Below are 15161 nucleotides of genomic sequence, written 5' to 3'. Positions count from 1 at the left end.
ATGACCAACAACCTTATTGGGTTGATATTGATGATCAATGGATTGATATTAAAGATGGACAATCGATAGGATCTAATCAAATTATTCATCTTCAATCTTAGATTGTTAATCATCAACATCAATCTAATTAGACCAGTCATATCTAACATTGATCCAATCAAATTGTTCATTTTCAATATCAGCTCAATCCAATAGTTGATCATCAGTATGGGTTTGATCAAACTATTCATCTTTAATATTGGTCCAATCTAATCGTTCATCTTTAGCATCATTTAAATCAAAACATTTAAGTTAATATTAGTCCAATCAATCCGTTCATTTTCAATATCAGCCCAATAAGACCATTCATATATAATTTCAACACAATAAGACCAAGTTCATCCTCAATATTGGACTACCATAGGGTTGTTAATATTTAATTTTGGACAAATTTGACCATTTTTTAAATATGTCTAATATGACCAGTTGGCTTTGTAATGCTGTTGATTTTTATTATCCAGACCAATCCATGACAAAGACTAGTCCAACCATCTTCTGGGCCCATATATGATTATGGGTTGACAATGGTCAAATCTTGTGGAGCCGTTGGTCTAATCTATCAACATTGGCTAATCTTGTGGTCTCATCAATCGACATGGGTCTTATGGTGCTGTTGGTTTTCAATATTAGCCCTATTTAGCCCAATCAAAGACAAGGACTAGACCAATCATTTTGTAGGCCCATCTATTATTATTATTATCAAAGTTTGATCCACGTGGACTTATGCTCTGTCATGTGGGCCCAACAATTGTTCAACAAAATGCCAGAGAAAGAAGCAATCCTTATAAGCTAGAAGTTGTTCTTAAGCAAAGCCTTATCATGGCATAGACATCGAGGATTACTATGTATTTCCAAGGCCTTATATCAAAAGAAGTTTGGAGAGATGTAGAATGAAGAATTGTACAGTTATCAATGCTACCATTGTGAAAAAGGTGACTGACGCAGGGAATGGCCTGAGGCCGAGCACCGTCTTCCTAGGGGGTAACTGCTCACACGGAAACCTCAAATCCACAAGGAAAAGAAAATAGAGATAATTCTAAAATATTCGAAATAATTTAGTAATGATGGAAAACAAGATTACAACTCTTTAAATAAGGCTATAAATCCTAGGGAGAAGTTTGGAATCAAACTACAACTAAAACTCTTAGAAATTGCAACTTACTATATACTATCGTGATCTCTACTAATGCGCATGGTTTTCAGCCAAAACTAGTGTCCTATTTGGCCGAATCATGATGTTTCCCTGATTATTCTAAGCACTTTTCATGTTGGATGCAACTCTAAAGCCTCAAAGGATGAAGAGTTATAACTAAATTAAAACTTACTATAAATAGTAAAAATGAAATTAAAATAGGATTTTGACTGTCGATCAGGTGGTATTTTGCAAATTTGGCTTGGGTAACCCGGTGTGGTAGGGTTGGATGGCTAAAGTAGCTTGTCCTATCCCAAAATCATATTGGGTACGTTGAATAACTCATTTTAGTTTGCAAGATTCACCTGATTTAAGGTCCTGACGGTCCGGATCACTTCCGCCTGCGATCAGGCCTCTTCCGATCCATTTTGGCCATGAAATTATCCATGACCCGCTTTACATCAGTGACAAATTCAATAAGTTGAAATACCAAAAGAACAACTAGAACGTAGATATACAGAAGGGATTCCATAAGCTTTAGTGGTGGAGAGCTTAATGCACTTTTCGACGTGCGCTTCCAAACAAAAGTGTAGAAGTCAGCATGTTTTGCAAGGCTAAAGCTTTTTTTTAAAAATGCAATTTTTTCAAGGAAGAAAGGATTAGAAGCTCACATGCAAGAGAACGGAGCATTTTGAGGTCACTGAATATTCAGAATTAGATTTTGTTGGGTGCTCAGAAAGCAGGTTGTCTACCTCGTTCTTTATGTTCCTAGTAGCTGGAGCAATCTCCTAAAAGAGTGCGAAGTAGACAATTACTGTTTCTTCAACTATAGAAGCCGTGTTCATGGCATGTTTTGCGGCCATGAGTTGTGCATTACTGGAAAATTTTATCTCACCATTCGGGGTTGTTAATATTTAAGCCAAGACACTGAGAATTTACCATGACAATATGTCACGCCCCAAACCCGGGGACGGACAGCTTCCGTGATGCCCCGAATTCGGCACTCGACTTCCATACACCAAGTCCCAAGTTCGGCGCACCACAAGGAAGATTTTTGACTGAATTTTTTTTTTTTTTTTTTATATATATACATAGTGATACCTGAGCATGAAGATCCATGATCAAACTACCAAGCAACACTCTCCATCATAAGTCCCGATGATTATAAGTATAATGCTTTACAAAATATACGCAACGTCAACATTGCCAAATCGAAGAATAAATGCAATGCATCGAGGAAGCTAAGTCTTCCAAGCTACTCCAACCCTGAAAAAAATGGGAAATAGGAGGCTTAGACCAAAAAGCCTAGTGAGTACACACGTGTGTGCAGTGTGTCCTACAAGCAGGCAAGATAAATGTACTACAAGGAAATCATACCATAGCCATAACCATATTACATGCATCCGTAATCACGTCATCATCATCATATTGTCATGTCGTAATTATACAATATCGAAAATACTGACAAGTCCATGAGTCATACAATATCAGAGTACGCAATATAAATCAGCATGTAAATGAGGAGTTATAAAGAGTCAAATATCAGATGTCGAGGATGCAACACAATATGTGGTGCGAATGAAATGACTATGCTGGAGTGAAGTCGGGATGGTGGTACGTAGTATCGCAGACTATGGGGTCTATCACAAGGGACTTCTATCCAAAATAGTCTCATACCTAATTTGGATAGTCAGACTCAATGTGGTAAACTCGATCTCAGTTAGTCGCGCGCCCAACCGAAATCTTGGCAATTGCGAAGGTACACACAATGATATAATTGCGCACCAGCCCCAGTGAATAGTAAATGAATGAATGAATGAGTATGCAACTCCGCTCAATAAGTCCACATATCAAGATATCATCTCTGGGATCATCACCGGGTTTAGTACACTCCAAATGACACTGTCTCTCTCCTAGCAGCACAGTCCAAGTGAGCGTAAGAAACCTCACTATCCGCCTTGCCAATAGTCTGCCAATACCTGTCCGGCACGTCGATAGCGGACTCATTCACGAGCTGGTCAAACTCAGCCTAGTAATGCCCCCTACCCTCGGGCGGGTAAGGCCACACCCCCTCCCAACCGACCACGACACAGTGGGAGACGCGGCCTCCTGGTATTCGGCACTCGGGCGCTCATGTATCCACTCGGTCTCGACGTTGGGGCGTCTCCTGGCCTCGGAGGTTTAGGGATTTTCACTCAGGGACATCTATGGCGCCCGTATGCTAGAACCAAATATTTCCGGTGTCCCATCTGGCCATCCACGATATGCCTGTGGAGGCTACGGCCCTGATGTCGCTAGGGCACACAATGCAAGATGCATGAGTCATACAATCCAGTCATGCATCAATCCTGCACATACCGTGCACTCATGTGAGATAACCTCCGCCTATCAGGGAGTATCGTAACGAATATGCAATGATCACCTATTTTTATTTATTATTATTATTATTTTTTTTGAGATCATTTTATAGCATCATCCAAAAATGAATCATATCCGAAGATTATCTGGACCTCACCACAAACAGTAGTGGAGATAATGATTTCACCACTAAACAATTTACAGGGCCCACCATACCGTTTATTTTCCATCCAATCTATTCATAAGGTCACAAAGACCTGAATTAAGGGGAAAAACAAATTTCATACTGCTCCAAAATTTCTAACCCAAAAGGGTTCCAATGGTTTATGTTCAATCCCCGCCACTTTTGTAGTGTGGCCCACTTGATAGTTAAATCTATCTCTTTTTTTTTTTCTTCTCAAGCCTTAAGACAAACTTGCCAAGTGGATGGACGGTTTGGATATAACACATACCTCATGATCAGATTCATCCAAATCTTTTTTTTTTTTTTGTAATTATTATTTATTATTAATATATATATATATATTTTTTTTATGGTGTGGGCCGCTTGAATTTTGTGTACGGCTGAAATTTGGGGGTGACCCATTTTTAAATGGGACCCATCAAATGCAGGGTGCTGATGTTCGACATACATCAAGGTGGGGCCTATAGTGGGGCCCACCTCCTTCCAGCATCAGTGTTAGCAATAGCGTCACTGACTGTTGTGTTTTTTTTTTTTTTTTGTTTTTGTTTTTTTTTTTTTTTTTTTTTAATATATGGGGCCCACAACAGGATGATCCAGTCCATCTGTTGTGTGTGTCCCACTTGATGGAGGGGACAGTCCAAGTTTCAGATGCATCCAAATTTCAGGTGGGGCCCAACAATTGTTTTTACATGTTTTAGCCATGTCTGCACATTATTTTAGGCGGTGTGGGCCACCTAAGTTCTTTGTACGATTGCTTTTTGGCGTGACCCATTTTTAAGAGGGGACCCATCAAATTCACGGTGCTAATGTTCGAAATACATCAAGTTAGGGCCTGTGGTGGGGCCACCTCTTTCCAGCGTCAACATGCACGCTGCATGCTGCAGCGTCATAGTCATGTTTTGTTTGTTTTTTTTTTTTTTTCGTTTCTCATATATGGGGCCCACAACAGGACGATCCAGTCCATCTGTTGTGTGTGTCCCACTAAGTTAAGGGGTCATTCCAAGTTTCAAATACATCAAAATTTCAGATGGGCCCCCCAGAAAGTACTTTTATATGTTTTAGCATGTTTTCACATAAGTTTTGATGGTGTGGCCTACCAGAGAAATGTATTAGCTTCATTTTTTGGCTCAACGCCTAAAATCATCTGAAAAATTGAATGGACGGCATGGATTTACTACATACATCATGAGTGGGGCCCATTGTAGACCCACACCTCTTCCCTTCTTTTTCTTTCAACCGGCGGGACGCTGCCTTCTTCTTTTCTTTTTTTTTTTTCTTTTTCTTTTTTTTTTCCCTTTGGTGTGTATGCACATGTGCATGTGTGAGCGTGTGGCTAACCAAATTACAATACTTGAACAATTTGGATGGCTACAACATTCTGGTGGGGCCCACTATCAATGGGTCCCACATAAAGCCTATAATAAATTATTATTATCTTTATTATTATTTTTTTCTCCATGCATCCATACCATTAATCACATCCTTATCATCATATCATCACAAGTATAAATTATTATTATTTATATGTACTCTCTTATGTATCCACACCATTGATCACATCATTATTCTCAAATCATTTCCACTAATAATCATACAAATAATTAAAAAAAAAATAAACAAACCAAGAGTGAAGTGGGTGTACTCACCTTGATGAATTAGATGGATGGTTGAGATGGATGAAAGGGATGGAATTGATGGTTGAGATGGATGGAAGATATGGGAATGATGGAGTTGATGGCCCACCAAGATCATTCCTCTCTCTCTCTCTCTCTCTCTCTCTTATGGAAAAAAATAGTGAAATGCTAAGGGATGGAGGGGTATTTATAAAGAAATGGATAAAATTTTGGTTAAGTTAAGCTAATGTGATTAATATTAGTTTAGGCTAGGATTATGGTACTTAATTCATGCTTTGCAATTAATGGTGGATTAAAGGAGCATGGGATGGCATGGTGTGGTGATGTCATGCATAGTGTATGGCATGGAAAAATGTTGACTTTTATGCACATGAGAGAGAAGAGGTATGGGTATGTGACATCACACACATGGGTAGAGATTCTCTCACCCATGTGTGGCATGTACATGTGTGCATGACATGTGTTGTGCACATGTGTGGAATAAAATACATGGTGCCATGCGCATATGATACACTTATTATTCTTCACGGCGTATCTCACTAACGAAGTATCATACCGACGCACGGGTGGTACCTCCACGATCGCGGTGACGGGGCGGTCGATATGAGATAGGTTTCAAGGTCTTGGGGTTCCGGTCAGTTGAGTGTGTACTATGAATGATCAATCCATGTCTAACTAAGGGCTTCAATCATCATAAGCATGAAAAACAGTACCGAATGGACCAGGTGTTACACAATACCTCTTGGGGTAACGTCTAGCGTCATCCTAAGAAAGGTGAAGTTGTCGTAGCACCGCATCTAAAGTGGAGAAATGGGAGTGTGTGGATGCTGCTTTTGTTAGCACAAATAACTTGGACATTGGTACTTGGAAACAAAGAGAAGACAATCCTCTTTTTATTTCTTGTATTTGAGATAACCCTAAAGGGTTGAATATATAGAGATGTATGATCATCTATACAAGGTAAATGATAAATACAAAATCATTTATGTATACATGGAAATTATCTATACAAGGCATGTGGCCTGTGTAACATGGAAATTAGCTGTACAAGGCATGTTTCCTGTCTAACATCCCTCCTCAAATTGATGCTGGTCATCGACAAGTAATAATTTTTCAACTAGAAATGAGTGACGTGTAGAAGTGAGGAACTTCTACAATCTGATCATGGGATGCGACTTATAGAAGAGAAATGAGCCCAAACTAAAACTTCTCTCGGATGAAGTGATAGTTAACCTCAATATGCTTTGTCCGTTCATGAAAAACAGGATTAGAGACAATCTGAATGGCACTGAGATTATCTACATAGAGTGGAGTAGGATTCTGTAGATGAATGCCCAAGTCCGAAAAAAGTCCATGTAATCAGACAAGCTTACTACAAGCAGCTGACATCGCTCGATACTCTGTTTTCGTGCTTGATTTGAAAATAGTGATCTTCTTCTTACACTTCCAAGAAATGAGAGAAGTGCCAAGAAAAACATAATAGCCAATGGTAGATCTTCGTGTGAGAGCGCAACCAGCCCAGTCAACATCCAAATAAGCACAAAGGTCCAAATTACCGTAGAGGAGAAGAACAATGATCCATCTAGAGTCCATGTAGGTATCGTAGGATGCGCAACACCGCAGTCATATGGAGAGTCTAAGGAGCAGATACAAATTGGCTAACTACTTAGACAGCATAGGCTATATCAGGGTGAGTCATTGTTAAGTAAATTAGACTCCCAACCAAACAATGGTATAATGTGGGTTGCGCAAGGAGATCACCAGTGTCATAGCCATATTGAATGTTAAGTTCTAAGGGAGTCCGAACTGTCTTCTGATCTGTCAATGAGGCCAAGGCGAGAAGATCCTTGGTATATTTACGCCTATTGACCAGGATCCTACATTTAGAACGTGAAAATTCAAGTCCAGGAAAGTATGTCAGATGGCCGAGGTTCTTCATCTTGAAGGATGATTTTAGAACTTCCTTTAATGCCGAGATGCCAGTAGCATCGCTACTAGTCAGAAGCAGGTTATCAATATATATGAGAACAATGACAATTCTGCGATCAGTAGTGCGCAAAAATAAGGATGGGTCATGACCACTTTGAGTAATGCCAACACCCATAACAACATCATGAAAGCATTGGAACCATGCCCGAGGTGCCTCTTTGAGGCTGTACAGAGCTTTCTTTAAGCGACATACCTTATTGGCAAGGATTAAAGAGCTAGGAGGAAGTTTTAAATATACTGTTTCTTGGAGATCTCCATGAAGAAAAGCATTTTTCACATCCATCTGAGTGAGTGGCCAAGAACGAATGGATGATATTATTAGAAGAGTGCGAACAGTTTTTATCTTGGCCACATGAGCGAATGTCTCATCATAATCAATTTCATGTTCTTATTTGTATTCCTAAGTGACAAGCCGAGCCTTGTATCGATCCAATGATCCGTTAGACTTGAGCTTTACAAATGAATCAATTTACCACTAATTAATTTTTGATCAATGGGTCGAGTGACAATGTCCCACGTGTGGTTATCATCCAATGCTTCAAGTTTTTCTAACATATCCTGATCTTCCAACAATCATGAGTGGTTGCTTGAGGGTATGAAGTAGGAATAAATACAGTATCCAGAGTAGTATTCATGGAAGACATAGTATATATCAAGTGATCAAGTTGTCGATGTACACTAGCGGAACGATGTATTAAGGTGGGTTCTGGATCAGTAACAGGTACAGTAGGGAGAGTAAAAGGTGATGGATCTGTATGTGATCATCGTGATTAAACTTGCAATGGACAAGGGAGTGTACCCGTGGTAAAAGGAATGTTAGGAAAAGCGGTAAGACCAGGAGAGTTTGGTGCGGTCGGAGGAGGAACAGATGAATGAAAGGCAATATGCTTAACAAAAACAACATGTCGTAACACCCGAATATGACGAGAGATCGGATTATAACATCAAAAACCCTTTTAACTTTCTCCAAATCCCAAGTACATACATTTGATTAATTTTGGGGAGAGTTTGTTACGTTCACATGATGCCAAGTGAACATAACATACACAACCAAAAATGCAAAATGTGGAATATGTAGGAAGTAAACCGGTGAGAACAAAGTAGAGAGATTTACTATTTAGAACTTTAGTTAGCATTCAGTTAATCAAGTAGACTGAATGCATCATAGCTTCCGCTCAGAAGGAACGAGGAACACTCATAGCTGTCATCAGGGTGTTGACAGTTTCAACAATATGGCGATTTTTTCGTTCAGCCACCCCGTTCTGTTGTGGAGTATCAGAACAGGTGGTCTGGTGAATAATCCCATGACCCTGAAGATATGTACGAAAATTTGTGGAGAGATACTCTCCTCTTGAGTCAGAGAGGAGAGTTTGAATTTTTACCCGAAATTGAGTGTCCACCATAGAGTGAAATATCTTAAAAATTTCAAAAACCTGTGACTTAGAATGCAGAACATAAATCCAAGTGTAACGTGTGAAATCATCAATGAATATAACATGGTATCGTAGTCTAAAGAGTGACATAATTGGTGAAGGACCCTAGACATCTGTATGCACTAGTGCAAATATAACTAATGATTTTGTAGTACTTAGAGGAAAGGGAATGCACTTACTTTTTGACAGATAACGGGAAGAATAAGAATATTCCAAATTACTTTTATTAAGAGAAATATTTCCTAACATGTCAGAAGAAAATAATTGAATCAACTGATCGGAATGTGGATGACCCAGATGAAAGTACCAGAGTTTCCACATTTGATTTGCCGAACAAATATCTGAGGAAGATGAAGAAAGAAACAACGAGCTGGAGTGACGGATGGGTTAAAGTCCTGCACGTATAAACGTCCATGCCGCCTACCCCTCCCAAGTACCTTCCCCATTGCCAGATCCTGTACAAAATAATAGTTTGGAAGAAATATGACTAAGTAGTTATTGGATGTAAGTTGACCAACAGAAATTAAATTTGATGAGTGTTTAGGGACACGAAACACATTACGAAGGGTAAACTGACGATGAGTAGAAGGAGAGAAAGTCAATGAACCAACGGACTGAATGGGTATTTTAGTGCCATCCGTAGTAGAAATAGCCTGATTACCACTATAAGGACGAATGTCGCAAATATGTGATACATCACCAGTCATATGATTAGAAGCACCCGAATCGAAGAACCATGTAGAAGATGAGGATATACCTGATATACTGGCAGTAGAAAGGGCTTGCACGATTTGCTGGAGCATTGCAGGAGTCAAAGGTGAGGAAAATCCTTAAGAAAAAATAATAGATGCAGTATCACTAACAGAAGGCTCGGTAGAAATAATGGCAGAAGTAGCAGAAAAAGCACGACCACGGACACGACCTCAACCACCATGTTCACAGCCTAAAGAGGATGCATAGGCATGTGAACGGTACTCCTGAATATCATAAACAGTCCGTCGACAATAAGCGCACCAATCTTTGCACTGAGTGACGATATGTCTCACTTTGTTACAACCACGACAAGTTAAAAGAATAGAACTACGGTTTGGTGTAGAGGTGGATATAGCGAGTACCAAATCATATGGTCCTAGAGTTGGGGAAGTGGGAGAGAGAACTTTCAGACGTTGTTCCTTAGATAATAAATCATTAATAACCGAATTCATTGAAGGAGTTGTGCTACGGTTTAGGAGAGGTGCCATGCTTAAATTCTGGACGCAACTTCATAAGAAACTGTTGAACTTGCGCACTATCGCGCATTGTTTGGGATATCTTGAAGTCATGAGAAAATTCTGGATCCATCATAGTCATCTCTGTCCAAATTGTAACAATTATAGAGTAGAATGTTTGAATACTTTTTCCACGCTGAGTAAGGTGAACCAGATCTTGTTCCAGGCAGTATAACCGAGCCACATTACTCTGTTGATAAATTATCTAGAGATGCTCCCACATTGCCTTAGCAGTGTGGTGTGGCGTGAGGCTAACAACAATTGACCGATCGATTGAATCGAGAATCCAAGTAATAATCTGTCCATTTTTTTATTTCTCACCCAGCTATTTTGTTGGCATTTGTGGAAGTGGGGATAGTAACAGATCCATCAATTAGTCTCCACAAACTATGACTCTTGAGGAGAGTTTGAATGTAGATGACCCATAGATTGTAATTGGTATCATTGAAACCACATTGTGAGGCCTCTGCATGGGAGGAGTCTTTGTCCATAGATCTGAAGTGATGTAAACCATGCCAAGGAAAGATGTACATTGCAGCAGAAGAGCTGGTCACAACAGACGGATGTACCTTCCAACAGTAGCAATAAGGGCTGGGAGAAGATCTGGTCACAACAATAAGGTTGGTTGGACGAGACTTGGGGTGGGTTGGACGGGGCTGGGGTGTGGTCTAACGGGGCTGGGGTGTACGGATGAAGCTGGGGTTGGGTGGACAGGGTTGGTTGACGCAGCAGGGGCACAGCGCAGGGGGTGGTTCCGGAACAGGGTTTGCTGACGCAGAAGGGACCGGATCTGTCAGGAGGTGGTGTCGTAGGGGTTTATTGACACAGGAGAGGCCGAATCTATCAGGAGGTGGTGCCAGTGATGAAGGAGGTGCCGGATCAGGATGTGCAACTGAAGATGGTGGAGTAGGGTTGGATTGCTAGAGATCGGTATGACTCTGATACCATGAAAACAAAGAGAAGACAATCCTCCTTTGGTTTCTTATATTTGAGAAAATCCTAAATGGTTGAATATATAGAGATCTACAATCATTTATATAAGGTAAATGATAAAAACAGAATCATCTATCTATACATGGAAATTAGCTATACAGGGCATGTGGCCTGTCTAACATGGAAATTAGCTATACAAGGCATGTTTCCTGTCTAACAGGTACAACACAATATTGCATATAGTGACACTTGCTCCCTATTGTTCATACTGTAAGGCCATGAGCTCTACATCTCGCAAACCAGGTTTAACTATTTGTTTGATACATGAAGAAATGATTTTTGTTTAGGAACAACAACTTCCAGAGAAAGATTAATTACATTTACGAAAAGAAAATTTCTAATTGTCAATTTCTTTCTGTTAGATATATGAGAGAAGACAATCTGATGGCATTGAGATAAATTCTAAAGTGGTGAAGGAATTAATATGTTGGTTAGCTCAGATTTGTGAAGTATAACTTGAACGAACCTTTCATGGTGTGGGCTGCAAGTTGTTTTGCAGGATGGAAACGAAACACATAAGATATGAATTCATATACATTTGATGAAATGCCAGGTCCATTAATGATGGATATAGGCTGCATTGTATTATGGTATTGAAAATATGTTTATAGGCACTATAATGTCTCTTTGCAGGTTGTAAGACTTCCAAGATATCTTGTTTTGGTTAGTCTGATCTTTATTTATGCACTTAATTCATTAGATTGAATTTTCATTTTTTTTTTCTATTTCATCATGTCATTTCCTATTATTTGGGAGAATTTTTCTTCTCTGGTTTTGTGTTTCTATGGATCTAAACATGAGTGTTCCCTTGTACTAGAAAAGAAGAAGAATACTGCTGTTATGGGAAAATCTGAACCAATCCTGATAGAAGTACACTTGGCTCAGTCGATTGGGCAACCTCGCCAAAACAAGTATACCCCAATCCCAATTGAGGAAAGTCCGATTCAGTCAGTTGGGTGAGATCACCATAGTAGGTCGGACAACAAAAGTAAACGAGCTGAGCCACGGCTCGGTAGTGGCTCGCCTACCCCGGCCTAGTCATAACTATCTGTGTTCAGCTTCCAAGTTTTTTTGTAGAGCTTTCACATCAGCCTGGAACCCAGAAGTACCATTACATACTCTGCTCGTTGCCTCCAACCAAACCCTTGTCGACGAGTTACCAGTATGAGCACACTCGTGGGCTCAGACTGTCACGAGTAAGACCTAGACTTTAGAGTCAGCCCGAATGAGGACGTGGTCTACAATCATGTTGAGGAATCAACTCTAGTAGTGAATGTGAGGAGTGGTTTCCGGCACATGATTTCAAGGTAACTGCCAATATTAGCATGTGCGTCATTCACGCCTAATAGCTCCAGCTGTGCCGAGAATGACGGACACGGTCACTCCAACCAGGAGGTATAAATAAGAGTCCCATCTACATTGGAAGGTATGCAAAATCTCTCACCCGAAACCTACCCATACTACTTAGACCCATATTCCTAGCTTGATTTTGGCATTGGAGGGTCCCTTGCTCTAGTCAGGGTCTCCTTTGTCTCTCTCTTGTATAGGCTTATAGGGCTCAGCGCGAGTGCCTGGAGCTTGGTGAGGGTGAACCAGATTCTTGCATCAACAACCACTATTTTAATATCTCTAATATATCTTTGATATGCTTGAGTTGCGTTTTGGTTGTATCGCACAATCATGGTAGGAGTGACACTAGAAGGTTACTTATTTGATGCTAGATCATATGATGCGAAAATGAACGAGTTGTGTAAATCTTTTCTTAATTTCATCCTTCATCTTCTCAGATTCTAGTGCCTTGTTTCTTTTTAGTTTATTTAGATATAATCTGTGAAGATTTTTGTGTTGAGTATGTCATGTTGATGCTGATACTCTTGTTTGGCTTAGTGTAGGCTTACAGTAGATGGACAATATTTCTTTAAATCATATGATAATGTTTATGAAAGTTTTGATGCCATCTTAGAGGGATTTATGCATATGGTAGATGCATGCTAGTATTGTGTCCTTATTTTTCTCTTTGTTAATGTTGTCTTTTTTTAGTGGTAAGGTGAAAATAAGATGTTTAATTCTTTGAAGGATTTGAGAATCCCTCAGCAATCCAATAAAGGGAGACTTTCCAGCAATCACAGTTTGGGACAGGCAAAACAATGGCTTTCTGCTTAGGAATCCTGCAACAGCTTGATTATGGCCTGGTCCAATGTCAGGCTTCGGTTCTTGATCCTATTAGAGAATTTGCTAATCAACAAATTGAAAAGGTCATGGGCCTTTAGTGATAATCTCGGCATCAAGGTTTACACAGTCTGCATGATTATTATATTTAGTAAATTATGCTGTTATGATTGTTTTCTCTTGATGAATGATTGGATGGACTGAAATGAATGATTGAATTGAATGAATAAATAAATGATTGGATTGAAATGGTGAAAAATATACAGTTTTATTCAAACAATTATCAAAAACTGAATGCTTTTATCCGCCGTGTGTAATTGAGGCTAAAATATATTTTTGGTATCAGTTGATAGGAACAAGGCAAAAGACGGATTTAACCACTATTGACATTAACCAAGGTTAAAAACTAAATTTAACCTCAGTTATTGAGAACCAAGGTAAAAAATTGGATTTGGCCTCGGTTGACAAGAGAGGCTAAATTCATCTTTAACATCGGTTATCCAAATGGTTAAAGATTTTAACCTCAATTGTTGGCAAAAGAGGTTAAAAATTAGATTTAGCTTCCGGTTGTTGAGAACCATGCCTAAAAACTGGATTTAGCCTCAGTTGCCGCTAACTAATTGAGGCTAAAATTTGGATTTAGTCTCGGTTGGAAACGACCAAAGCTAAAAACTTGATCTAGTCTTAGTTCGAGACAACAAAACATATAAATGTTGTTCTAGGCTGAGTTGAAGAACCAAGACTGATTTTTTTATTTTTTATTTTTAGATTATATTTTTAAAACCGTGGCTAAAGCTTCTAACCATGAGGCTTGTAACACCGACTTGATAGCTGAAGCAAGACCGAGGCTAAAGCCTTTAACCTATATTTTAAAAATAATAATAATTTTTTTTTCGTCATTGTTTTTGAACTAGGCTTTTTTTTTTTTTTTGATCATGTGCCCAAAAATGAGTTCAAAAAATGGATGGATGACCTGCATAAAACACATACACTAGGGCGGTACACATAATCTTCACGTGGCAGTAAAAGTGGTGAGCCCCTCATTAGGCCATCGGCATGGGTTGGATGTCTAAGGGGTAGTATTGGGGTTAGGGGATTTCAAATCCCCTATGTTTGGTACCATAAAGTAACTAGGGGTTTCCAATTCTGTCAAAGAGGGGGTTTGAAATCCAACGTGAAAGCTTAGATTACATATAAAATCCTGGCAAGAGTTGCATGTGTAAAGTTATTAATCTATTGGGCACATGGCCCACTGATGATATCCCAAAACAATTAGATTATCAATTACATCACTATAATTAGTTTAATACGATGATCTACGTTGTCCAAGCATTGTCAATGTAAATCAACGGTTAAAAATCGTTGGTTAGAGGCTCGGATGTGATCTTATGCTTGTGGCACATCTAAGAATTGGAATTTCATCATTTTTGGGCAAAGTATTGTTCACTCCCCAAGTGTAGGGTTGTGATGTAGTAATAAACTCGGTAAGACCGAGGTCGAATCCCAAGGGACTGAAACCTGTACGTAATCTGAAACTAACTAAAATTAGAACGAGAAAAAGATGAAATCTAAATCAGGTGGATTTGAGGAATAATGATGAAATAGTAAGCTAAAATATGTAGAATTCAAAGGTAGGAAACTAGGGATTCAGAGGATCCACTTGTAGATATCAGGGAAGTCTACACTTGATTCACGAACTCAACTGGACTTCGAGTCCCATCTTCATCCAGTTGGAAGATATATCACAAAAATCGAATCTGAACTGTTGTTGATCTAGTTTTCAAGAGACAAGACAGATGTAAATTAGAATGGATTCCATCACAAAACCATGCCCATGAGAGAAAGCAAACAACAGAATTAACCCAATCCACTGCCAATCTGAGTGATGTATGAGTGTTAGGAAGGGTTCCGTCATCCAACCATGTCCAAGGGGCGATGGTGAACAACAAGGTTTCCTAACTG

This window comes from Magnolia sinica, chromosome 9 (genome assembly GCF_029962835.1).
Source record: "Magnolia sinica isolate HGM2019 chromosome 9, MsV1, whole genome shotgun sequence".
Lineage (NCBI taxonomy): Eukaryota > Viridiplantae > Streptophyta > Magnoliopsida > Magnoliales > Magnoliaceae > Magnolia > Magnolia sinica.
The sequence above is the reverse complement of the archived record's forward strand: the minus strand, read 5'-3'. Positions refer to the sequence as shown.